The 27,288-nt window shown below is 40.4% G+C and overlaps 1 long non-coding RNA gene across 1 annotated transcript; it reads left to right on the top strand.

Moving 5' to 3' along the window:
- Window positions 1-5,277: 5,277 nt before the first annotated feature.
- Window positions 5,278-26,659, top strand: LOC129860646 (uncharacterized). Its single transcript, XR_008760398.1, has 4 exons — window positions 5,278-5,358; window positions 6,007-6,104; window positions 6,513-6,596; window positions 22,697-26,659. It is a non-coding gene; the product is annotated as an uncharacterized LOC129860646 (long non-coding RNA).
- The last annotated feature ends 629 nt before the right edge of the window (window positions 26,660-27,288 follow it).

The raw sequence follows: 27,288 nt of genomic DNA, 5'->3' as shown, positions 1-27,288 counted from the left end.
GTATTATTGGATTTGTCTCTCTCCTCTTCTCTTCTCCTCTTCTCTTCCCCTTCACGCTTTCTCTTACTCATATTATAGTTGAAAACTATTGGAGGGAAATGGGCTTATTGTTGTAGGATGCATATGGGTTTGGTGCCCAGGTGTTCGTGTCTTGAAAGCTGGGAGGCAGGTAATCCCTCAGATGAAGCATCTCGGAACTGAACACAATGTGTCCATAAACAAGGAGAGGTCTGGGTTCTTCTCTGAACAGTTTAAGTCGTTGGGATTCTGTGACATGACAGACTTTTTAAGCCTATAACATTGAGGATTTGGCTGCCATCTGACTGGCAGGGCACTTGGATGGAAAATAGAGAACTCACCGCCCAGGGAGGGAAGGGGAACGCTTTTATACTCAAGGTGCGCTTTGTGTCTGCTCAACACCGAATGATGAATTTCATCCGGCATTGTAGGCGCTTCCTTATACTATAAATTGTTAATGCCTAAGCAGCTGTTATTTGCAGATTAAGATTGATAGAGGAGGAAATAAAATGTGGATATAACAACAAACGCCTAAGGCAACAGGGACCTTGTGCTAAGGAAGCCTTGATTTACTTGTGATCCTTGCAAATCATGTTGCTAGGAGTGCAGTACAAGGTTGCCCCCTTGAAGACCTGATTTGCATACTCCAATATGTGTTTGCTGCTCTGAGAAGGCTTGAGGAGGTCCCACTGGTGTGCTATGGGAAGTTACTCTGTAAACTTGAGCATATGGTTTGGTGTTGTATCAGACACCCACCTTTGCTAAGTGGGGTAGTTTTTCCAGAGGGCTTCTCTGTTTCCACACAACCTCCCCACCTCACTTCCGTCCTTAACTCACTAGCAGACATGGAAATTCTATCTTGTTGAGAGAGATTGCAAACATAATGTAATATTTTTCTATATAGCTGCCGTTCTATGGATATTGTGCAGTGTGCACCCTGTTTCTTAGAATGATTGTGGATATAAGATACAATCGCTTACAGGATGGTCAAAACCTATGTAGTATGAATGATAACAAATAATGTAATCTGAAAACATAATATGATGAAAATATAATTACTTTTGCAATGTAAAACAAGTAAATCTACTTGTTTACCACAACATTGTTCCTGTACCCAAGAAAGGTAACTGAACTAAATGACTATCACCCCGCAGCACTCACTTCTGTCACCATGAAGTGCTATGAGATGCTAGTTAAGGATCATCTTACCTCACCCGACACCCTAGACCCACTGCAATTTGCATACCGCCGCAATAGATCCACGGATGATGCATTCGCCATCGCACTGCACACTGCCCTATCCCATCTGGACAAGAGGAATGCCTATGTAAGAATGCTGATCATTGACAACAGCGCAGCCTTCAACACCATCATTAAGCTCGGGGCCCTGGGTCTGAACCCCGACCTGTGCAACTGGGTCCTGTACTTCCTGACGGGCCTCCCCCAGGTGGTGAAGGTAAGCAACAACACCCCCACTATGCTGATCCTCAACACAGGGGCCCCACAAGGGTGCGTGTTAAGCCCCTTCCTGTACTCCTTGTTAACCCATGACTACGTGGACAAGCACGCCTACAACTCAATCATCAAGTTTACAGACAACACGAGTGGTAGTCCTGATTACCAACAATGACGAGACAGCCTACAGGGAGTAGATGAGGGCCCTGGCAGAGTGGTGCCAGGAAAATAACTTCTCCTTCAATGTCAACAAAACTAAGGAGCTGATTTTTGTTGGATTTCAGGAGACAGCGGACGGAGCACGCCCCCATCCATATCGACGGGCCACAATGGAGAAGTTGAAAAGCTTCAAGTTCCTCTGTGTACACATCACTAACAATCTGAAATTGTCCACCACACAGACAGTGTGGTGAAGAAGGCACAAGGCCTCTTCAACCACAGGAGGCTGAAGAAATTTGGCTGGGGCCACTAAGACCCTCACAAACTTTTACAGATGCACCATTGAGAGCATCCTGTCGGGCTGTATCACTACCTGGAACAGCAACTGCACTGTCCGCTACCGCAGGGTTCTCCAGAGGGTGGTGTCTGCCCAACGCATCACCGGGGGCACACTACCTGCCCTCCATGAGATCTACAGCACACGGTGTTACAGGAAGGCCAAGAAGATAATCAAGAACCTCAGCCACCCGAGCCAAGGCCTGTTCACCTCGCTATCATCCAGAATGTGAGGTCAGTACAGGTGAATTAAAGCTGGGACCGAGAGACTGAAAAACAGCCTCTACTCAGTACCCTGCCCTGAACTTAGTCACTGTCACTAGCCGGCTACCACCCAGTTACTCAACCCTGCACCTTACAGGCTGTTGCCCTATGTACATAGACATGGAACACTGGTCACTTTAATAATGTTTACATACTATTTTACCCGTTTCATATGTACAGTATATACTGTAGTCAAGGCCATCCTATTCAACTATTGCTGTACATACTGTGTACTATTCTACATATTCCATCCATATAATGTCTATACATCCCATCAAATACACTACATGACCAAAAGTGTGTGTGTGCCAGCACAGTACCAGTCAAAAGTTTGGACACACCTACTCATTCAAGGGATTTCTTAATTCCATTCTTTCACTTTTAGATTTGTTTGTATTGTTAGATATTACTGAACTGTTGGCGCTAGGAACACTACACCCACAATAACATCTGCTAAATATGTGTATGTGACCAATAAAATGTTACTTGATTTGAACATACAAGCCTATATAACCCAAAAGAAATGTGTGCTACTACTCTGACTGCAAATGGACTTGAAAATCAAAAGGATTTCACCTGGGGTTACTCAATTCTCATAAGCCCCTGATTCAGCACAAAACAAGAGACTGACTATGCAGTTAGATTAGAGTGAAATGACCTGTCCTGAACCGTTGTTCGTCTTTCAGCTGATTAACCAGAAGATCAGGATGTGCACGCAGGTATACGGCTCCAGGTCGTTCGTCTCCGTGCTGGAGTACCTGCTGGCCATCGGCAATTACCTCAACGAGAACGCAGGGAAGGGAAAGGCCAAGGGATTCCGCCTCTCCTCTTTAACTAAAGTAGGTTCTCCTCTTCTCCGCTGTCGTCTGACCTGTGGTGGAGTGTCTAGCACTAGGCCAATAAGACTTCTCGTTGATATACACAGTGGGATCTACCTCCTCCCTCTCCCTTCAATTTCTCCTGTTTACTCTCTGTCAATTTATTCCTAGTTATATGTAAATATTTCTACCTCAATTACCTTGTACCCCTGCATATCGACTCAGTACTGGTACCCCGTGTATATAGCCAAGTTGTCAATACTCATTGTGTATCTAATATCACTTTTGTTATTATGTGTTTTACTTTTCTATTATTTCAGTAATAATAGAAAAGTAAGCATTTCACTGTTATTCCACACCTGTTTACGAAGCATGTGACGAATACAATTTTATTCAAATTTCTTCCGTCCATCCTCTGCCTGGTCATCTGAGTCCAACTCAGCTAGGGTCATTCCTCCTAGTGTGTCTGATACGAAGGTGATTGTATCACCGCCTGGCTTCACAAATCAATTGGAACATCTCACCATGGCTCAGACACTGGGCCGGTAGACATTGGACAAGTCGACCGCTAGGTGCCCCACAGTGGCAGTCACAACAGCAACTTTAATCTTGCTGGACCTTTTCGTCAACTCTCAATTTTGAAAGTCTTTGTTTTGGGATTAGACTCATTGTTTATTAGACATGTGGATTTCCAACTTTTGTCAATTTGTATAGGATGATTTAATATCTCCCTGAGCTATTAGCATCTGGTCTTAGAGGATATCGGCAGTTTCTATAGATTTCCTCCGGAACTGCTGCTGTGCTGCACTGGTCCCTTGATGGGATGATATAAGGGCACTTTGCCACAGATGTAAAATGCTTCCTCTCCTTCTAACGAGACTGCAGTCTCTTACACCCATACTCCCACAGAAGGTTTGAATGTGAAACAGAGCGGGCTAAATTCACACAAACACATTCTTAGGGTTCTCTGTGAAATCAATGGCTGGATCGGAATGTTGATATAGTAATTGTAAGATAAGAAAAGGCCATAGAGGTTGTGTTGGATTAGTGGTTGTTGTTTCTATCTTCAGTTACTGCTCCATGCATCTCTTCTAGCCTGGCCCTCAGGGGAATGCCCTGGACCTGAAATTGGTAAAACAACGCAACCTAGAAAAGACTATGGAATAAATCCCATCACATGATTCGAGAGAGGGGTCCCCCTTCCATTTCAATTAAGACAGAAGGCACAAGCCACTGTTGTGCAGCAAGGCTTGCATTTGTAAAAAGATCATTAACATTTTAAATAAACAGGTTTAAAATGGATGCGTTTTATAGGTTTTGTTCCATTCATTTTCATTAAACTTAACACTCCAAGTATTTGATTCACAGAAAAAGCTCACCGCGGTCTAAGTAAGGAAACAACGTATTACGGCTCTGCTGAAGGTGATAAGGACTTGTATGTAACATGGAAGCTTTTATGATGTGATGTTTTTGTTATGAAACAGTGTTTTGTTTCAATTTGTTTTGAACTCAGATTGATAAGAAACACAGACAATATATGAGTAACAAATGTATTGCCAATACCACAACAATCGGTTGACCTTGTGAGCATAGTACCCACATTCTTCCCCAACAGAAACACACAGAATTGTAAGGGTTAACGCTGGATTGTTGGATTGTTGATACAGTAACACAGTGCCTCAATATAAGTGTAGAGAGAAATTCGTTTCTGTCTGGTAAGGTTAACAGAAGCTGCACCTTGACCAACTATTGTTTGGTTGGCCTTGGGGAAAGGCACTTTCTTTCGTGAATGCAGCATACATGAATTTGTAAATTCTTCTGCTGTGCATCTCAAGGCCTTATAGGAACAGTAGTTGTGTGGCTCAGGCAGGACTGCTGCAGTTGTACCTGCATGCCCTTCTCTCACATTCTCTGAAGGTCTCTGTGTAGACTGAAACGGCACAGTATGTTTTTTTAATATTTGATTCATCCAATTTTTTTTTTTTATAAAATGGAGAGTGTCACCTCACCTTCCAATGTTCCTCTTCAACCCCACAGCTCTCCCAGCTCCATGGGACAGACAGGAAGTTCACCTTGCTGCATGCCCTTGTGGAGCAGATCATGTTGCACGAAGCCGGCTTGGCCACTTTTCCCCAAGAGTTGGCAGAATTCGAAACTGTCCCTGGAGGTAAGTCATCAAGATTTTGGTCAATGCCCTGAAAATCTGTACTGTAGATTTCAATTGGATCAGTTTAGTTAAAACCTTTTTGGTGTTCTTGTGTGTGTTTCTGGTCAGCTTCCATTAAAGGTCTCACTGCTGAAGTGGATGGTGAGTCTATCACATTTCTTATCCTGTTCAATTATGTATAGATAAAAAACAAGTGTTGCTCTTTACAGTGCGGAGATCTAATGATACAATGTGCAACAAAGACTGTAGTTTATACACACCTATGAATGGTCTTGTCTAAGATAGTATGATCTACTGTAGCTACAGATGTAGGGTCTTAATTTAACCAGTTTCTCACAGCAGGAAAATAATCCTGCAGCAATAGGAAATGTGATTTATTGTGTGGATTAAAATTAATGGACATTTTTTGGGGTTGATACATTTCTTGTTAGGGCAAATCAGGTCTGACATTTTAAAGTGTAAATTAAAAACTTTAGATGCCTTTTTATTTAAAACATTGAATACACTACAAGTTTGCATTTCCTGCTGTTCAGAGTTCAAAGAGATGACTGGCTTTATGGCGTAGTTAAACGTAAAGAGGAAAGACGTGTAGGTCTAATATCAACTTCATGTATGGTCATTTATGATGACTTTTGGCTGTTGAATTGTGATGAAAAGTTGTCATGAGTGCAGATCAGCTACTTGGCTGGAACCAGGCAGCAGAAAGGAGAAAATTGTGATTTTAAAATAGAAATTTACTTCAGTGATCATATATGATGAATGATGACCACAATGTGTCCTTCCCTCCAGTCCTCAAGAATGAGTTACAAAAGGTCATTCAGTACAGGAAAACCTACAAGAGAAGAAACCAAGGCGAGCAATACCCAACGTTTTCCAAAGACCTGAAAGTAACAACTTTTGTTTTTCTTTTCATAACTTTTCATTATTTTGATAAGCCTATTTTCTCTCTTCAGTTATTATTCAGAAAGAAAGATACAAGATTCAGACAATATACAAGTAAAACCTTGACACATTGAATAAACGACCGGCAGGTGCATTGAACCTTTACACTTATCTTATACAGTGCTTGTCCCTAGATGAGCGCATCATAGTGTGGCGGTGAAGGGAATTTCTATTTGTCAGGCATACTGTAAGTGTTGCTTCATATTGCATAATGTTCCTCTGATGGTGTCTGCTGTCAGTTAGCAGTGATCGTTTTGTGACGCAACCAACCACAGGTGTTCTGATATTAGATATATCAAATAACGAATAAGTTTAGCAGTAACCCCTCTTCACTCTTCACCCCCCCACACCAGATGACAATTGAGAAGTACAACACAGATCTCTCCCTGCTGACAAAGAGGTGTGAGGAAATGAAGAAACTCTACACTGACATATTGGTAATGCCGGAGTTATTTTTTTCTATATGTCTGTTGTGCAGCCCCTCCAGAGATAGATGGTTCCTCTGGTCCTGAAATGTCGAGATGACCCTGTCCACTGTTTTTCATGTTATCTATCCCTCTGCACTGTGGGAGGGGGGAGTAGTGGAGATATTATACAGACATACATTTCAGCGAAAATTATTCTTTAACGTTACTAACTTCTGCAGCAGATGCTTGTGCCCTTCATATTTTGAGGGGTGGGCAAACTTCAAATATGTACCGTAGGCCATAGACAATATAAACTCAGAAAAAAAAGAAACGTCCTCTCACTGTCAACTGAGTTTATTTTCAGAAAACTTAACGTGTAAATATTTGTATGAACATAACAAGATTCAACAACTGAGACATAAACTGAAGAAGTTCCACAGACATGTGACGAACAGAAATTGAATAATGTGTCCCTGAACAAAGGGGGTGTCAAAATCAAAAGTAACAGTCAGTATCTTGTGTGGCCACCAGCTGCATTAAGTACTGCAGTGCATCTCCTCCTCATGGACTGCACCAGATTTGCCAGTTCTTACTGTACGATGTTACCCCACTCTTCCACCGAGACACCTGCAAGTTCCTGGATATTTCTGGCGGAATGGCCCTAGCCCTCACCCTCCGACCCAACAGGTCCCAGACGTGCTCAATGGGATTGAGATCCGGACTCTTCGCTGGCCATGGCAGAACACTGACATTCCTTTCTTGCAGGAAATAATGCACAGAACGAGCAGTATGGCTGGTAGCATTGTCATGCTGGAGGGTCATGTCAGGATGAGCCTGCAGGAAGGGTACCACATGAGGGAGGAGGATGTCTTCCCTGTAACACACAGCGTTGAGATTGCCTGCAATGACAACAAGCTCAGTCCGATGATGCTGTGACACACTGCCCCAGACCATGACGGACTCTCCACCTCCAAATCGATCCCGCTCCAGAGTACAGGCCTTGGTGTAACGCTCATTCCTTTGACGATAAACGCAAATCCGACCATCACCCCAGGTGAGAAAAAAACGCGACTCGTCAGTGAAGAGCACTTTTTGCCAGTCCTGTCTGGTCCAGCGACAGTGGGTTTGTGACTATAGGCGACGTTGTTGCCGCTGATGTCTGGTTAGCACCTGCCTTACAACAGGCCTACAAGCCCTGTCCAGCCTCTCTCAACCTATTGCAGACAGTCTGAGCACTGATGGAGGGATTGTACGTTCCTGGTGTAACTCGGGCAGTTATTGTTGCCATCCTGTACCTGTCACGCAGGTGTGATGTTCGGATGTACCGATCCTGTGCAGGTGTTGTTACACGTGGTCTGCCACTGCGAGGACGATCAGCTGTCCGTCCTGTCTCCCTGTAGCTCCTTCTTAGGCATCTAACAGTACGGACATTGCAATTTATTGCCCTGGCCACATCTGCAGTCCTCATGCTTCCTTGCAGCATGCCTAAGGCACGTTCACGCACATAAGTAGGGACCCTGGGCATCTTTCTTTTGTGTTTTTCAGAGTCAGTAGAAAGGCCTCTTTAGTATCCTAAGTTTTCATAACTGTGACCTTAATTGTCTACCGTCTGTAAGCTGTTAGTGTTTTAACGACCGTTCCACAGGTGCATGTTTATTAATTGTTTATGGTTCATTGAACAAGCATGGGAAATAGTGTTGAAACCCTTTACAATGAAGATCTTTGAAGTTATTTGGATTTTTGCTAATTATCTTTGAAAGACAGGGTCCTGAAAAAGGGATGTTTTTTTTTTTTGATTAGTTTATGTACATGATTTACAGTGCCTTCAGAAAGTATTCACACCCCTTGACTTGTTCCACATTTTGTTGTGTTACAGCCTGAATTTTAAATGTATTAACTTGAGATTGTGTGTCACTGACCTACACGTAATACCCTATAATGTTAAAGTGGAATTATGTTTTTAGAAATGTTTCCAAATGAATAAAAAATGAAAAGCTGAAATGTCTTGAGTCAATAAGTATTCAACCCCTTTGTTATGTCAAGCCTAAAAAAGTTCAGGAGTAAAAATATGCTTAACAACTCACATAATTTGCATGGACTCACTCTGTGCAATACTAGTGTTTAACATGATTTTTGAATGACTACTTCATCTCTGTACCACACACATGCAATCATCTGTAAGGTGGTTTTCCAATGCCTCACAAAGAAGGGCACCTATTGGTAGATGGGTAAAAAAGATATAGATAATGAATACCCCTGTGAGCATAGTGAAGTTATTAATTGCACTGTGGATGGTGTATCAATACACCCAGTCACTACAAAGATGCAGGCATCCTTCCAAACTCAGTTGCCGGAGAGGAAGGAAACCGCTCAGGGATTTCACCATGAGGCCAATGGTGACTTTAAAACAGTTACCGAGTGTAATGGCTATGATTGGACAAAACTGAAAATGGATTAACAACATTGTAGTTACTCCACAATAATAACCTAAATGACAGAGTAAAAAGAAGGAAGCATGTACAGAATAAAAATATTCCAAAACATGCATCCTGTTTGCAATAAGGCACTAAAGTAAAACTGCTAACAACTCGTTATGTTGGGGGCAAACACAATATATCACTGAGAACCACTCTTCATATTTTCAAGCATGATGGGGGCTGCATCATATTATGGGTATGTTTGTCATCGGCAAAGACTAGGTTTTTTTTTGTGGATAAAAATGAAAGGAATAAAGCTAAGCACTGGCAAAATCCTAGACACTGGGAGACAAATTCACCTTTCAGCAGGACGATAACCTAAAACACAAGGCCAAATCTACTCTTACGTTGCTTTCCAAGATGACATTGAATGTTCCTGGTGGCCTCTTACAATTTGGACTTAAATGCACTTGAAACTCTACGGCAAGAATTGAACTGTCGCGTAATGATCAACAACCAACTTGACAGAGCTTGAAGAATTTTAAAATGAATAGTGTGCAAATATTTTACAATCCTGTTCTGCAAAGCGCTTTTAAACGTACCCAGAACGACTGCAGGTGATTCTAACATGTTTTGACTCGGGTATGAATACTTATGTAAATGAGATATTGCAAACATTTCTAAACTTGTTTTCACATTGTTATTATGGGGTATTGTGTGTAGATTGGTCAGAAAAATCAGTATAATCAATTTTGAATTCAGGCTGTAACACAACAGAATGTGGAATAAGTCAAGGGGTATGAATACTTTCTGAAGGCACTGTATATATCTAAGGAAGTACTCAGTGGTTTGTGAGGAAAGAAATACAGCATCACACTTGTTGATAAATAGATAAAATAATATTGAACAGGAAGATATGCCTCCGGGTATTTACCAACTTTTGGAAACTTAGTTCCCACTTTGTTCTGTGTCTAGTTTGGCATCAGCCTAGTTGCTGATTGCATAAAGAGAAACCTTTCCACAACAATATATTTTCAAAGAAAGTAAATCCCATTTTCCAACCTCCCCTATTTCCAGAAGCATGATCCATCATCACAAAGAATCCACCTGACTTTGCTCTGTGTTTGAGTTGTGAGCCTTGACAGGGTGAGGGGCTTGCCTAGGGCTTGCCAGGGAATTGTGTTATATTAGATTCCACCTATTACATTCCTGCGGACTCCAAACTTGATCCAACACACACTGGACGCGCGCACACACAGGCGCATGCACACACACATAGGCACACACACCGAGGCGTGCGCACACACACACACACGAGCGCGCACACACACACAGAGAGAGGCGCGCGCACACACACACAGGCGCACGCACACACCGAGACACACAGAGACACACACACACACAGAGACACGCACACACACAGACACACACAGACACACAGACACCCTCTCACACAGCTTATATCTGTGACATTATCAAAACCTTCCCTCCGATCTCCAGGGGAAGGTTTTGCAGTCAGATGCAGAAGCAATGGTAGTAGTCTATACTGCAGGAGTCTCAGAGGTGAAAGTATTTAGCAAATGTTGCTCTCCCTCTGTTACTGTAACCTTGGGCATGTTTATATAGGCGGAAATGCATAAACATACTTTAAAGTTACTTTTTTTAATCACTTTGATGTGCCTCAGGTTCCTGTTGAGGCACGGGAACCTGTCGTGCCAGCTGAGGCATGATTGGCGGTTTCGGCTGTGGCATTTGGACCCGAAGTCACCAGAAAATCTCTATTGCTTCCATTTGTCGAGGCAGTATTCTGTAACGCGGACGCTGGGAGTCGAGAAGCAAGTGCACGGGGTGAATTTAATAATACAATAAACATGGAACAATCCATAACAAGAGTAGCGTCTGGACATGAAAAACATAACTATCACTGCCTGGGGAAAGAACCAAAGGGAGTGACAGATATAGGGGAGGTAATTATAGAAGCAATGGAGTCCAGGTGTCTTTGGCGCAGGTGCACGTAACGATGGTGGCAGGTGTGCGTAACGATGGTGGCAGGTGTGCGCAATGATAAGTATACTGGCGAAGTCGAGCGCCAGAGAGGGGGAGCGGGAGTAGACATGACATTATTACATGTATGTGGTATATTTTCATAACTGTTAGTACAAATCTCAAAACAGATAATAAAAAAGGCAGTTTCAAAACTCAAAGCACATTTTCAATTGACTAAATACAACACACAAAATCATAGTCACTTTTTCACCCAACTTAATCAGTGTTTCATCTAGAAATACATGTTTCACATTACAATAGATGTTCACATAAAGTAATTGCCATTCACAATGAAATGCTCACATTTCTTTTGATATGATTCTCTTCTGTTGTGTTAAAATACATTTTATTATAACTTAATCTGACTGTTCTTAATTGATGATCACTTAAACGTTTGGTAAACTAATAGATTTGACATGTACACCGGTTTGTCTAGTGCAGATTCTGAGAACCACATAATGGACATGTTTGTCTTTGAAAGTAGAAACACAAAGTACAATATTTACTTGAATGTACTACTATGACGACAACTATTATGATTTTACTAACAGTAAGTTAGAGAAAATAGAAGAATCCTGCACACTGCTCTTGATAGTAACACTGCTCTTAAATAAGCTTTGTGTATCGGCCTCAAGGTGTTGTGGGTTCGATTCAAGGCCTTGAGGCCGATACGTAAAGATTATTAAAGAGCTGTGATACTAGCAAGAGCAGTGTGCTGGTTTCTTATTTTATTCAACTGTTACCAGGCACCTGCAAAACAGATAGCTCAGATGTGCGAGTGCCTTTTCAATTTTGACTTACAGTAAGTAAAAAAAAATCTGATATTGACAAGATCAGAAAGGTACAGTGACAAATCCAACCAAATCAAAGTTTATTGGTCACGTGCACAGATTAGCAGATGCTACAGCAGGTGCAGCGAAATGCTTCTTTTTCTAGCTACTAAAGTGCAGTAATACAATACCAATACGTAAAAAGTCCAAAACAGGAAGGATATGCATCCCCGATACAGTACATGGGAAGGGGGTGGGGGTTCACACTGCTTTACTAAAATTGCATTGGCAAATACAGTAATACCTTAATATATGCCATTTACTTAGCAGACACTTTCATCCAGTGAGAACTGTCCACACATTTTGGTTTGTGACCTGAGTGGAAATCAATCCCACAGCACTGGTGTTGCTAGTGGCATGCTCTTATCAACTGAGCCACATACAGGACCACTATAATACACAAGTGTGTTGCTAGTGGCATGCTCTTATCAACTGAGCCACATACAGGACCACTATAATACACAAGTGTGTTGCTAGTGGCAAGCTCTTATGAACTGAGCCACATACAGGACCACTATAATACACAAGTGCAATACGATACATACACAATTAGAATACAGGTGGAAGATGTATGATTGTCATCCCCATGAGCATACCACCCTCTTTCAGGCTATGGATGAGGCATGCAATGATTTCAATCCAGACCGACAGTATGTCAGGCTTGGATTCACCATACCAAAAGGTTTTTTCCCAGGTGCATGAACAATGAGGATATTTACTGGGATTGCGATAAGACCCTATGGTCAAATGCTCAAGACAGGACTGATGCGTGCTCAAGACAGGACTGATGCGTGCTCAAGACAGGACTGATGCGTGCTCAAGACAGGACTGATGCAAACTAATGCCTGCCAAACATGTTTCTTTCATTTGATTTACATTGTGAAACATGTCTTCAATGTCTTCAACACTTTTCATAAAACATGGGCTAGAAATAATGGAAACGTGATATTCAGTCAATTTGAATGGGTACTGCAAGTGTATTGCCTAATGTGCAAACAGTGCAATGTGTCTTAAATACCTCTATGGACCGGAAAGGAAATCACACTACAAACTATCACCCTCAGGCACTTAAGGAAATCAGGAATGTCATGGATGTATTGGAATTAGTGGATATATGGAGACTTAAATACCCTGACCTAGTGAGATATACATGGCAGAGGCTTAATCAAGCTAGTCGCCTTGACTACTTTCTTATATCATTCTCTCTGGCACCAAAAGTTAAAAAGTGTTTGATATGGGACAGAATGCGGTCGGACCATCACATAATTGGCATATATATTACTCTTACAGAATTTCCACGTGGGCGAGGATATTGGAAATTTAATCAAAGCCTACTAGATGATAAATTGTTTAGAACTAGGACAGAAGAATTTATAACTGACTTTTGTAGACATAACATAGGTACAGCAGATCCCCATATTGTATGGGACACTTTTAAGTGTGCCTTTAGAGGCCATGCAATTCAGTACTCATCTATAAAACAAAAGCAATTTCAATCAAAAGAGTCCATATTAACAAAGGAAATTGAAGGACTAACAGTACAGTTAGATAACAATAAAAACGGTACCATAGAGGCACAGAATAAGTTAGAGGAAAAACAAAAAGAAATGGAGGAACTTATTCAAGAAAGATCCAGTGTAATATATTACAAAAATAAAGCGAACTGGATGGAATATGGGGAAAAATGCACCAAATTCTTTTTCAATCGTCAATATAGAAATGCTACCAAAAAAAACGTATTAAAACTTGTTACAAATGATGGAGTCACGCATGATTCACCAAATGATATTTTGAAAGGGGAAGTAAAGTACTTTAAGAATATATTTTCGTTTCAGGCTCCTCCATCTCCACTAACTGAAACTAATTGTATGGATTTTTTCCCTAATAATAATGTAAAATTAACATCTGTACAGAAAGACTCATGTGAAGGCCTAATTACAGAGGAGGAACTACTTGATGCAATTGGGGCCTTTAAGGATGGGAAAACTCCAGGACTGGATGGCATACCAGTGGAAGTATACAAACATTTTTTTGATATACAGTGATCCCTCGCCACTTCGCGGTTCACTTATCGCGGATTCGCTATTTCGCGGATTTTCATAATGCATTTATTTATTTTTTTTGGTGCATTGTGCTCTGCATTCTGATTCGCTAAAAACTCACTCCCGCTTCTTGTATCAAAACATGCTACGAATTGTGCTATCATTTTGTCGTCTCGTGCAGTTATGTGTACGTACATAAAACAGCTTGGCAAATTTACATTAAGTTGGCCAAATTATCTTGTAATTTCGAACATCTCCTAAACCCATAATGTCGACGAAACGCTCTGAAGAGCAGTGAAACGGCCTACACGTGAGTCACTGTATTTGTATACATGTAATAGTTGCTAATTGTAAAAAAAAAGAAAAGTTTTCTATTTCGCGGATTTCACTTATCGCGGGTCATTTTCGGAACGTAACCCCCGCGATAAACGAGGGATACCTGTACTCAAAGGACCATTATTAGCTTGTTTTAACCACTCCTATATAAATTATAGATTATCAGACACGCAACAAGAAGGTGTGATATCATTATTACTGAAACAGGGCCCAAGTGGTATATATAAAGATCCAGTCCATTAAAAAAATTGGAGACCTCTTACACTTCAGTGTTGTGATGCAAAAATCCTAGCAAAATGCTTGGCGCATAGAATAAAAAAAAGTTTTGTCAGATATTATTCATCCTAATCAGACAGGTTTTTTACATGGACGCTACATTGGAGATAATATAAGGCAAGTACTGGAAACAATGGAACACTATGAAATATCGGGGACACCAGGCCTGGTTTTCATAGCTGATTTTGAAAATGCTTTTGATAAAGTACGACTGGAGTTTATATATAAATGCCTAGAATATTTCAATTTTGGGGAATCTCTTATAAAATGGGTAAAAATTATGTATAGTAACCCTAGGTGTAAAATAGTAAATAATGGCTACATCTCAGAAAGTTTTAAACTATCTAGAGGAGTAAAACAAGGTTGTCCACTATCGGCATATCTATTTATTATTGCCATCGAAATGTTAGCTGTTAAAATTAGATCAAACATTAATATTAAGGGATTAGAAATCCAGGGCCTAAAAACTAAGGTGTCATTGTACGCTGATGATTCATGTTTTCTTTTAAAACCACAACTAGAAACTCTCCACGGCCTCTTAGAGGATCTAGATATATTTGCTATCCTCTCTGGATTAAAACCAAATTATGATAAATGTACCATATTACGTATTGGATCACTAAAAAATACACATTTTACATTGCCATGTAGTTTACCAATTAAATGGTCTGACGGTGATGTGGACATACTCGGTATACAAATCCCAAAAGAAAGAAATGATCTCACTCCAATAAATTTTTATAGAAAGTTAGCAAAAATAGATAAGATCTTGCTACCATGGAAAGGAAAATACCTGTCTATTTGTGGAAAAATCACCCTGATTAACTCTTTAATCATATCACAGTTTACCTATTTGCTTATGGTTTTGCCTACATTTACATTTACATTTAAGTCATTTTAGCAGACGCTCTTATCCAGAGCGACTTACAAGTACATACATTCATACTTTTTTTGTACTGGCACCCCCGTGGGAATCGAACCCACAACCCTGGCGTTGCAAGCGCCATGCTCTACCAACTGAGCCACACGGGGCCTACACCTAGCGACCTGCTTTTTAAATTATATGAACAAAAAAATATTCAATTTTATTTGGAACGGCAAGCCAGATAAAATTAAAAGGGCCTATTTATATAACGAATATGAATTCGGAGGGCAGAAATTATTAAATATTAAAGCATTAGACCTCTCACTAAAGGCATCAGTCATACAAAAGTTATACTTAAATCCAAACTGGTTCTCTAGTAGATTGGTACGAATGTCTCATCCTATGTTCAAGAAGGGCCTTTTTCCCTTTATTCAGATTACGCCTGCTCACTTTCGGTTGCTTGAAAAGGAAATAATTTCCAAAATATCTTTATTTTTTAAACAAGCCTTAGAAAGTTGGTTGCAATTTCAGTTTAATCCACCTGAAAGGACGGAACAAATAGTACAACAAATCTTGTGGTTAAATTCAAATATAGTAATTGATAAAAAAACTGTATTTATCGAAGAAATGTTTAAAAAAGGTATAATTTTTGTGAATGATATCATAAATAGGACTGGTGGAGTAATGTCACACATGCAGCTAACACAGACATATGGAAATGTCTGCTCTACCCAAAATTACAACCAATTAATTGCGGCATTACCACAAAAATGGAAGAGGCAGGTGGAAGGGGATAAAGGTAAGGAACTTGTATGTCGGCCTTATATTAAAGAACATAAATGGTTAAAGAAAAGTGTGATAAATAAAAACATATACCAATTTCATTTAAGGACCAAAAAACTTACAGCTGTGCCATATAAATTGCAAAATAGTTGGGAAGAGATTTTCGATGTACCCATTCCATGGCACATGGTTTATGAATTGATACGCAAAACAACGCCGGATTCAAAACTTCGAATTTTTCAATTTAAATTATTGTACAAAATTATTGCAACTAATAGAATGTTATATATATGGGGGATACAATCTTCCCAGCTCTGTAGATTCTGCTGTGAGGAGGCAGAGTCATTAGACCATTTATTTTGGTATTGTCCGCATGTAGCTCGTTTTTGTTCACAGGTCCAGGAATGGTTGAAGAATTGCAACATTTGCGTAGAACTAACGCTACAGATAGCAATACTGGGGGATTTGAAAAGCCATAGTCAATCAATCAATAATATAATAATTATTTTAGCAAAAAAAAATATTTTTAATTTACAATCCGTGGAAGCTATGAGAATAGGAAGATTCAAATCTTTTGTGAAGCATCACAGCACAGTTGAAAAATATATGGCAAATAAAAATCCGAAATGGATGATGTTGGAAGATAGATGGGAAAGGTTGAGTGGAGCTGAAGGGTGGGACTAATAACAAGATAAACAATGTAGGGCATACGGGATCTGTGAAATGTGTATAGGTGCGGAGCTATTGTGAAATAGCACAGTTACAAGTGGAAATCAAACTGGATGGACAACAGAAATAGAGGAAGGACTAAGAACAAACAAGAGAGAACTATTATAAAGTAGACTGTGTCTGTAAAATGTGTATAAGATGTATAAATTGAAGGTAAAAACAGAAATGTTTATCAGTTTACTCCAATTGGGGGATCGGTGGTAGGGTTTGCGGGGAATAATAATAAAGGTATACTCTTTAAAAAAGTATGCATGTCTATGTAGGTATGTGTATGTATATATGTGTATATGTATGCATACGTGAATGGATATATATATTTACCCCAAAAATATGGGGGATTGGAAATGATGCAGACAATTACATTGGAAGCAACATTCTTTCCGCAATATTAAGCTGATCCACCCCCCCCCAAAATTAAAAAAAAAACAAAAAACTGTGCAATGTACTGTAATATACAGCACTGTGGAATACTACATTCAAAGGGCAGTTTTGAAACACATATCCTCATTTTTTTTCTATTGGATTAACTAGTTGTTAAAGTAACTAAATTGAGAAGATATTCTGTTGTGTTTTGGTGATTAAACCGATATACTCATTATATTTCACAGTGGACTTACATTTGGGATCAATAGTTGTATGGCGAAAGATGTCTACAAACAAAATGAATGCACAATGAAAGGTTTTGAATGTAAGAATTGGCTGCGTTACAAGTGTTAGCCGATTGGAGATTTGTACGAAGAGTTGTGAAAATTCGCCATACGTATACTGTAATTATAGCGATAGAAAAGAACTGTAATAGCTTGGACTTTGAACTGTAATAGGTTAAGTTCAGAGTTCAATATCTGCTGCAGTGATATTTATCTTCTCTGAGTGATGTGGTTGTATAGCAGAATTGAGCTGTGTTTGCTTGATATTAGATATAACTCATGACAGGTTTGGGTAGCTTACTTTCTAAATGTAATCCGTTACATTTACTAGTAACCTGTCCAAAATCGTAATGTAATTTTCTGATTACCCAAATTCAGTAACATAATCTGATTACTTTCATATTACTTTCCCTTTAAGAGGTGCAGGTTAGCGTTTTTTTTTACCTGAATCTTGTTCTGGAGGCAGCTCTGCAGAGGTAACAAGCTGGCACAGCCACCAAGTCAATGAATCAGATTTGAAACCTAACCCTAACCACACTGCTAACTCTAAAACATAATCCTAACCTTGACATGATGAATCTTTTCTATAAGTTATTGTGATAGTCATCATCTCTCTCGCTCTCTCACACCACACACAGCTAGCATAACAATGTTTTCCAAAGTTATTGTGATCATCATCTCTCGCTGTCTCCCTCTCTCTCTTACAAGCGCACACACACGAGAGAGAGAACACACATTTACTGTCATTAACTAAACATATCAAAATGGCATAACGTTAGCTAGCTAGCAACAACCAACAGCTACAATAGGTAAAAATGAAAACTTACCATGTCCATGAGAATAAACCAGAGAGCTAATGTTAGCTAGCTAAAATTAGCCAGCTAATATTTTCCTTGATGTTCTCCCCAACAAACTGCCGCTTTACTTAAGAAAATAAAACAAGAATGCAGGAGAACAGAGACTACCACTCAGCAGTCAAATCTTTTCAAATGTTTTTGTGTAAATTTAGAGAAACTGTCGTTGTTTTCCAGCTGTGTTGTTGTGTAACCTACCGGGGACTCTGTCTCAATTGCCATATGGAATGTTGACCGATGCGCTCGAGCAAGCACAGAGATCTATTGCTGCGTGTGAAGCACAGATTCCAATCCAAGTTTTAGCTGGAACGGACGTGCCTACCTCCTTTTTAGCAAATATTTTATTTTTAAATAACTGCACACATTATGTTAATTGATTAAAAGCTTTGAGGGACAATATAATAGTCATATTTTCAGGGTCAAGTTCAAGTGCAATAGTTTTGGACTAATTTGATATTGATGTAGTAGGTTATTGAAATAAAATGCATATGCTTATGTGTTTTCTTAAATTCTGAAACATATTTAGTTAGTCATAATATAACATTGAACAGCATTCAGTGGAACAGAACAAAATGTGCAGCACAATAAACAGTGCAATTAGCTAACACAGACAAAATATTACCAAATAGAAGCCAAAACACAAAGCAAGCTACCAGATATCATTAATTAAACACCCATTATTCCATTGCACTTCAGTTTTACTACATTTTAACAGCAGTGAATTTTTGTAAGGGTATCCTGTTTTATTGTGCATGTTTATCTTTATATACTGGTAGCCTATATATTTTTTTATGGAAGTGAATGGGTGGATTGCAACTATGAAAAACACTGCACACATAGGTTCTCTAAATTAGGGACCATCTCTGATAGCTATAGGACCGCGGAGAATGTCACACATTTTTGCTTTCAATGACCTAGCAAATTTGATGACTTGGAGGTGAAATATATATTTGTTTGAAAATATATATTTAATCACCTGCTGAATAAAAACCTCAAGTGGCCCTACTCCTGAAAAATGTATCGGGCCGGACAAGCTGAAGTGACTCAGGCCGTGTACCTGTCACGTTCCTGACCTGTTTCTGTTAGTTTTTGTATGTGTTAGTTGGTCAGGACGTGAGTTTGGGTGGGCAGTCTATGTTTTCTGTTTCTATGTTTGTTTAAGGGTGACCTAATATGGCTCTCAATTAGAGGCAGGTGGTTTTCATTTCCTCTGATTGAGAGTCATATTAAGGTAGGTGTTTTCACACTGTTAGGTTGTGGGTGGTTGTCTCCTGTGTCTGTGTATGTTGTTGCGCCACACGGGACTGTTTTCGATTTGTTTGTATGTTCGTTCTTTTATGTAGTCAGTTTCCCTGTTCCTGCGTTCTTTGTGTTTCATGTGAGTTCGTCGTTCAGGTCTGTCTACGTCGTTTTGTTAATTTATCAAGTGTATTTCGTTTCGTCTTTGTCTTGTTCAATAAATCATCATGTCATCATACCTCGCTGCACATTGGTCTTCCGATCCCTCTCTCCTCTCCTCGTCCGAGGAGGAGGAAGAGCTAGAAAACCGTTACAGTACCATTAGCCAGAGCCTAGAGTAATATGATTCTGCAGGATTCGGGAAGAACTTGGCCCACATGAAGCCCCCCCGAGACTGAGTCCACGCCGAGTCCCCCTAATCTCAAATGGAACATGCCCGCATTCAAGCGTGTTGACTGGGTACAGTATGCCAGGAGACCCTAACCCAGTTTGGTGCACTCTGCCAGCTGTTGTTTGCCAAGTGTGCTAAGATGAATCATGCAAACCCTGCTGAAAAAGAACATTGCTCCATGTTTAATAATTGTAAAGGTTCTAATGTCTTATATGCAATGGGTGCATGGCCCACAAACACTATGCTCATGTTTTTATAGATTGGTGTCTATTAATTGGTAGCATTTAGATTTAAAAAACTCTTTGGAATTCAAGTAATTGAACTGACGCCGGTCAATTAGTTGGATAATAACCGAAACCCCCCAATAATGTTGGTTAATCACTCAGCACTAATCAGATTTCAACCAAAAAATGAATATCAACCAAAATAAGACTTATTTTTCATCTTAATCGGATTGTGATCTGGTTATAAGACATTCCGACCAGATTTCAACCAGTAAAGTACGTCTTTATCATGTTGTATGCCCACTGGGAAGTGATATCCTTATCACTTGTAGGCTACACCACCGCTGTCGACCTTTCTTCCAGGGGTTTATTCAAGTTAGATCATCTTTGGATGTCGACAGTAGTCACACCATTGGAAGACATAATTTAGTTTAGACTGTAGTCTACAAAAGCCTATTCTTACTCTTTTCCCGCCATCCATCAAACTCCTTTTTTCAATGCGGATTTGAATTTCATTGAGAAAACAAAGGTGTTAAAAAATTGTTTTTTTGCAAACCTCCTTTCTGAGTTTAAAAGTAATCTTAGAAGTAATCATCTAGCTTGTCAAAAGTAGTTTCTCTGTTATAATTTCCCGACTATAACTCTTCAGATATTTTTATATCTTATCAATTAGTCTTCCATTGATGATTATCAGTTCTCATTACTGAACGTCGCAAACCCTTGGATATCTGCTCGAACCCTAGTTAAAATCATGAATCAGCGATATACAAATTGGCAAAATTATTTATTTACTAACTAACTAAATAATCACACAGAATTATATAACAAACAAACAGTAGATATTGGTTACTAACAATGATGGAAATGTCCCTAGTGGGCTAAGCCGATATGACGGCTTGGTAGACAAAGGAAAGGGGTGGGGACTGAGAGCGGGAAAGACAAAATGGATTCACTACACACAGTCTATAATTATATTCATTGAAATGCTAATCCTTTGCACATGAACGGCCGCTCATTCGAGAACAATTACAATGTATATATTTACGCCCGTATGCCGTTGTTGTCTCTCTGTTGAAAACACTCGATCGTCCCGTAGAGTTCATCAGAGTCTCTGGTTAACTTTCCCAGAAGATTGGTTAGAATGGATACTTCAGAGTACCATTCGGAAATGTTCTCATAGAATAGATGTTTCGGCAGTTGTCGGTATTCTCGTACTAGGTTTACGTGATTTCTAGCTGCAGACTAGTAATTTGTGTCATCTAGAATTTGAGCGATAGTCTCAGAGTTTAACCATTTCCAGCCGTATAGCCAAAACTACAGCTGTATGGTCTAATGGTCTATATAATTGTAACTATTCCAACGTGGGAACTCTGTCCCGGCGTTCTATGACTTGTCCTTTGGTAGAGTTGTAATTTAAACCATTTCACATGAAGCGTCAGCTGCATGTTTTCTAGTCTAATGTGAATTTCGTCAGGAGTGGGTTTTATACACTTCAGAGAAAAGGGCGGTCCATGAGGCCGACGTAATGTCTATGCTCACGTGTGCATGGCTACTGACTTGGTTAACTTTATATGAAAACCAATATTTTCTCATTTAGAAGGTTAACATCACAATACACCTTTTCACAAATAGTTTCATGTTTAATCACATACGTTTCACAATATTTAGATGTAAACCTGACAGCCAGGAAATGTACACTTTAAGAGATACAGTTATGTGTGTTTCCTGTCATTCATGAGATCACCAAATGAAACACACTCGTCATGACTGTCGCTTAAGTGTTCAACGATTTCCACATTCTCAAAAGTAGAAATGTTGTTTAGTTCTCCCATTTTGTGGATTATAAGTTTTGACCTAAGAGAAGCTCTTTGTTCTGGTAGACTCTCCCTCAATACTGTGTGTCAGTTTCTACCAGGTATTTATGACCTGTCGTAAAGTCATAAAACTGCGGAGAGGGGGGGATGGGTGGGGGGTGGGGGGTGGGGGGGGGCATTGATCCTCCCCCCAGGGCACATCATGACAGGCATTATCACCATTTTCACAATTGACAGTATTATTCCAACCTCATAGTATGGGAATACTATATACTTGTTTTTGACTGCACTGTATTAGTTGTTGACCCTTTAGTGAGTTAAGTGTAGGCATGGATTCATGCCATGGCCACCCGTCTGTCTCACTTAAGATATTTAGGTCTAGTAATTGCTTCCATGCTCACGCAGTTTATCAGCTCATTATTAAAAAAGTAGTAAAAGTTATAATGAACTGCAGTTACATTATGCATCCCAACCAAACCAGAGACATCAGTTAACCCCATTAATTACAAAAAATATATTAATACCTGTGGGTTGCCATGTATTGCAGATTATAATCTCTGAAAGAATGATAGCAAATTAAGTGCTTGTGCCTTGCAATGTCAAAAATAATGGCAAATGTTTTCTTTTCTTCTCAAAGGTTAAATTCGGAGAGCCAATGGATCAAGATTCTCAGGAGCTGTTTGGATTGGTGTGCCAGTTTGTCAACGACTTCAAGAGGACACATGCTGAAATCAGATAACAATATTTGCTGTCCTTGAGATACTATCTATGTAAATTCAGCCAGTCTGAATAGAATTTAGTTATAATTTGTGTACCACACAAGCTGTGCTATTTCAGTAGTAAAAAAACCCTGGCATTCTACTGAGAAACATAACTCACAGCTGTGACTAATATTGTGATCAGGCGGCTAGACTTGAGTATTGCAATTTTAGTAGGAAAACATTTTAGTGTATAGTACTGCTGAAATTAGAACAAGTCTACACTGAGTGTACAAAACATGCTCTTACTATGACATAGACTTACCAGGTGAATCCCAGGGGAAAGCTCTGTTCCCTTATTGATGTCACTTGTGAAATCCAGATGAAAGGGAGGAGACAGGTTAAAGAAGGATTTTTCAACCTTGAGACATGGATTATGTATGTGTGCCATTAAGAGGGTGAATGGGCAAGACAAAAGATTTAAGCGCCTTTTGAACGGGGTATGGTAGTGGGTGCCAGGCGCACCTGTTTTTGTCAAGAACTGCAACGCTGCTGGGTTTTTCATGCTCAACAGTTTCCCATGTGTATCAAGAATGATCCATCACCCAAAGCACATCTAGCCAACTTGACACAACTGTGGGAAGCGTTGGAGTCAACATGGGTCAGCATCCCTATGGAACACTTTCAATACCTTGTAGAGTCCATTCCCAGACAAATTGAGGCTGTTCTTAGGGCAAAAGGGGGTGTTTTGTACACTCAGTGTATAACAGCTATGTGGTTGGAGACCGTAGACTAACTGTTAGTTGGGATTCATTGTGACAAATTGTCTGAAATCGATTGAAATAATTAATTAAATTAAACTTATGAGACAGTTCGGGGAATGCCAGCACTTGATTTTTCACAGCTGTCTGTCTGCTGGCAAGGGAACCTAATCACAAAAAACACTCACACACTAGCCTTTTGAAAACAGTCCATTTGATTATCTAATTTTTCTTGTGTTGGTTGGAGACACAGAGATTTCATATTCCAGTACCTCAGGAATGGCTCCAAGACCCTTCTCTGATTCAAGACAACATCTGGTGCTGTTTGCCATTTAAAATATTTCCCCCTGTCCCTTTTCTCTTGTAATTGGTATTGCAGCAGCAAAATGGGTGCTGTTAGCAACAGCTTGAAAATACTTTAGATTGATTTTGAGAGAGAGAGAGAGAGATTGTCTGTGTCTTGACATTTTAATTAGAGGACAGAAAAAAAGCAGCATTGGTTAGTTAGTCTAACTGTGAACCAACAATATAATGATCCAGGACCCCATGCTGGGGTGTTTAATTCATAAAGCCGTACATGTAAAACAAAAAATATTAAAATTCAATCAACTAGTTATATAAAAAATGCTGGTGAATGATTTCAGTTAGAAAATGGAGAGAGAACATTTCATTAAATGTGACCTTCACTCGCAAGATGATTACTTACTTTTTTTTATGATATTACATATTTACCAAGACTGGGTTCTTTTGCCCTCGTTTCTGAAACAAATTTGTTTCCCGATTTGGTACAATTTAATTTAGAGAAAAATGTAATTAATACTCCTGGACACATCCTTAGTGACGTAACTTAGGGTCATTGGTTGTTTTGCATCATCAGACACCCTCGCCCAGGCGACCCAGCAGAGGTTGATCAGACCTCCAATTGTGTCCAGGTGGCATTACTCTGCTCCCGATAGATTTCCTCATGATCCAGAGCCATCTTGAGGCTCTATCAGCTGCCTTGACGGTGTTGCTGATTGTTCTCCTGGTGAGAGGGATGGTCCAGCTAAACTTACCTTGATAGGCATGCACCTAGCCTTCCAACCCTCCCTACCTCATGCAGTCGATGAGCAGTCCCTCATACTTGGCCCTCTTCCTCTCGCACGCCTCCTCCAGAAGATCTCCCAAGGGATTGGAAGCTCCAGAATGATAATGGTCTTTGGGGAATCCGAGAGCAGGGTGATGTCTGGGCTCAGAGTTGTCTTGACAATGTGCTACGGGAACTTGAGCTACTTTTAAAATGGATCACTCTCTTCAGACAGTTAGTCACATGGCCATGGTTTACTACAGTGTATAAAGCAGGCAGATAGGCATCGAGGTATTCAGTTACTGTTCGACTGAATGTTAGAATGTGACTCACCACCTGGATTCGGTCTTATGTAGCAAAATGTGAAAGTGTTGTTTACATTGGATAAAAGTAGAGACGCAGAGCTACAAAATGGCATATCATACACTGCATTTGAGGAACAATGGGAAAATAATTCTGCTTTGAAAGTTGATCAGCTTGTAAACTCACTTTTGAGAAAATTGCCTTTGAATGTTTTGGTATCTAGTGAAGAGCTTTTCTTCCATTCAACAATGTTCACACCCTCTTAAGCTTTAGCCCCACCCATCTTATTTCACTCTCGGAGTGCACACTTGACGCTCTGGCCGATGATTTGTTTACCTCTATATAACATGAAAACAGCCTAACCAGCTCTGCTGGAAACAACTTCATTACGCTTTTTTGCAGATGTTTACTGACACCGGCCATATTCAACGGGTGTTGTACACACATCACGTAACGTTAGCTAACGAGCCAGCCAGCTAATGTTAGCTAGTTAAACAACAATGAACAATGTGCCAACAATGCCACAGTGCTGGGAGCTAACCAACAATGCTCAATGTTATCTAGCTAAAATTAGTCTCTAAATAGAAAAGCCAACAGCTCTGGGAAACAAATAATAATGTCCGCTAGGGAGCCAGCCAGCTAACTTGAGCCTGCTAGCTAACAGTACACTTCAGCTTAAGACATATAGCTAGTTCGCTAGGTAAACAATGAATCTAGCTATGTAAACAATGTTTAAGATCACACACGTCACGTAACGTTAGCTAACGAGCCAGCCTGCTAGCTAGTTAGCTAACAGTACACTTTAGCTTGAAATGAAACACTTTCTGTCAAAATTAGAAATATCTGGAAATGTAGCTAGCTAACACTAGACTATCTTACCTGTATACATCATCATGCATGATGGATGCGTCTCCCTGTCAGGAATGCCATACCATGGTTGCCCTTAGTTTGAAGATGTAATCTGGAGACAGGTGTTTACTCCATCTCTTTAGCTATCATACTCTAATTCCACTGATTTCAAAAATTGGAGAGCAACACTTACGCAGCTCCACTACACAATACATAAAAAAAGCCACATTTGGGGCCTCCCGGGGGGCGCAGTGGTCTAGGGCACTGCATCGCAGTGCTAGCTGCACCACCAGAGTCTCTGGGTTCGCGCCCAGGCTCTGTCGCAGCCGGCCGCGACCGGGAGGTCCGTGGGGCGACGCACAATTGGGCTAGCGTCGTCCGGGTTAGGGAGGGTTTGGCCGGTAGGGATATCCTTGTCTCATCGTGCTCCAGCGACTCCTGTGGCGGGCCGGGCGCAGTGCGCGCTAACCAAGGGGGCCAGGTGCACGGTGTTTCCTCCGACACATTGGTGCGGCTGGCTTCCGGGTTGGAGGCGCGCTGTGTTAAAGAAGCAGTGCGGCTTGGTTGGGTTGTGCTTCGGAGGACGCATGGCTTTCGACCTTCGTCTCTCCCGAGCCCGTACGGGAGTTGTAGCGATGAGACAAGATAGTAATTACTAGCGATTGGATACCACAAAAATTGGGGAGAAAAGGGGCAAAAAAAAAAGAAAAAAAAAAAAAAGAAGCCGCATTTGACAGAATTACCAACACAGACTGACAAGCTCAAATAGACAGAAGCCTTCAACATGGCAGACCAATCCGAACTCCTCTCTCGGCATGTCCAGCCCACTCATTATCTCAGCCAATCATGGCTAGTGGGGAGATTGCTCACTTTTTCTGTGGCTTAACTAACAAGGCTCGTAATTTAACATGTTTGTATTTACAGATGCCATACAAGTTTGTTATTAAGGCACATGAAAGTTCACATGTTTGAGAATTTTGAATAAAAAAAATGTTTTACGTTCAAACGGCTCTCCTGTGAAGTCGTGACTTGTGACATACGCCTAGTTTCCTGAATGGGCAAAAGTGACTTTGAGCATGGTAGGATTGTCGGTGCCAGGCAAGCCGGATACAGTATCTCAGACATGGCCGCCCTCCTGGGCTTTTTACGCATGATAGTGTCTAGGGTTCGAGAATGGTGAGACAAACAAAAAACATCCAGTCAGCGGCAGTCCTGTGGGCGAAAACTGCTCGTTGATGAGAGAGGTCGAAGAAGAATGGCAAGAATGGTGCATGCTAACAGGTGGGCCACAAACAGACAAATAATGGCGCAGTACAACAGTGGTGTGCAGAACAACATTTCGGAAAACGTCAATCCTTGTCAGAGATGGCTATTGAAGCAGACGACTACCAACACTGGTCAATTGAGGAGTGGAAAAACTTTGCCTGGTCTGTCGAATCTCGGTTCCTGTTGCGTCATGCTGATGGCAGAGTCAGGATTTGGCGTAAGCAGCATGAGTCCATGGACCCACCCTGCCTGGTGTCAACGGTACATGTTGGTGTACCGCCGTCCA

The sequence above is a fragment of the Salvelinus fontinalis genome, chromosome 8 (assembly GCF_029448725.1).
Source record: "Salvelinus fontinalis isolate EN_2023a chromosome 8, ASM2944872v1, whole genome shotgun sequence".
NCBI lineage: Eukaryota > Metazoa > Chordata > Actinopteri > Salmoniformes > Salmonidae > Salvelinus > Salvelinus fontinalis.
Note: the sequence above shows the minus strand (reverse complement) of the source record. Positions and strands in the feature narration are given on the sequence as shown.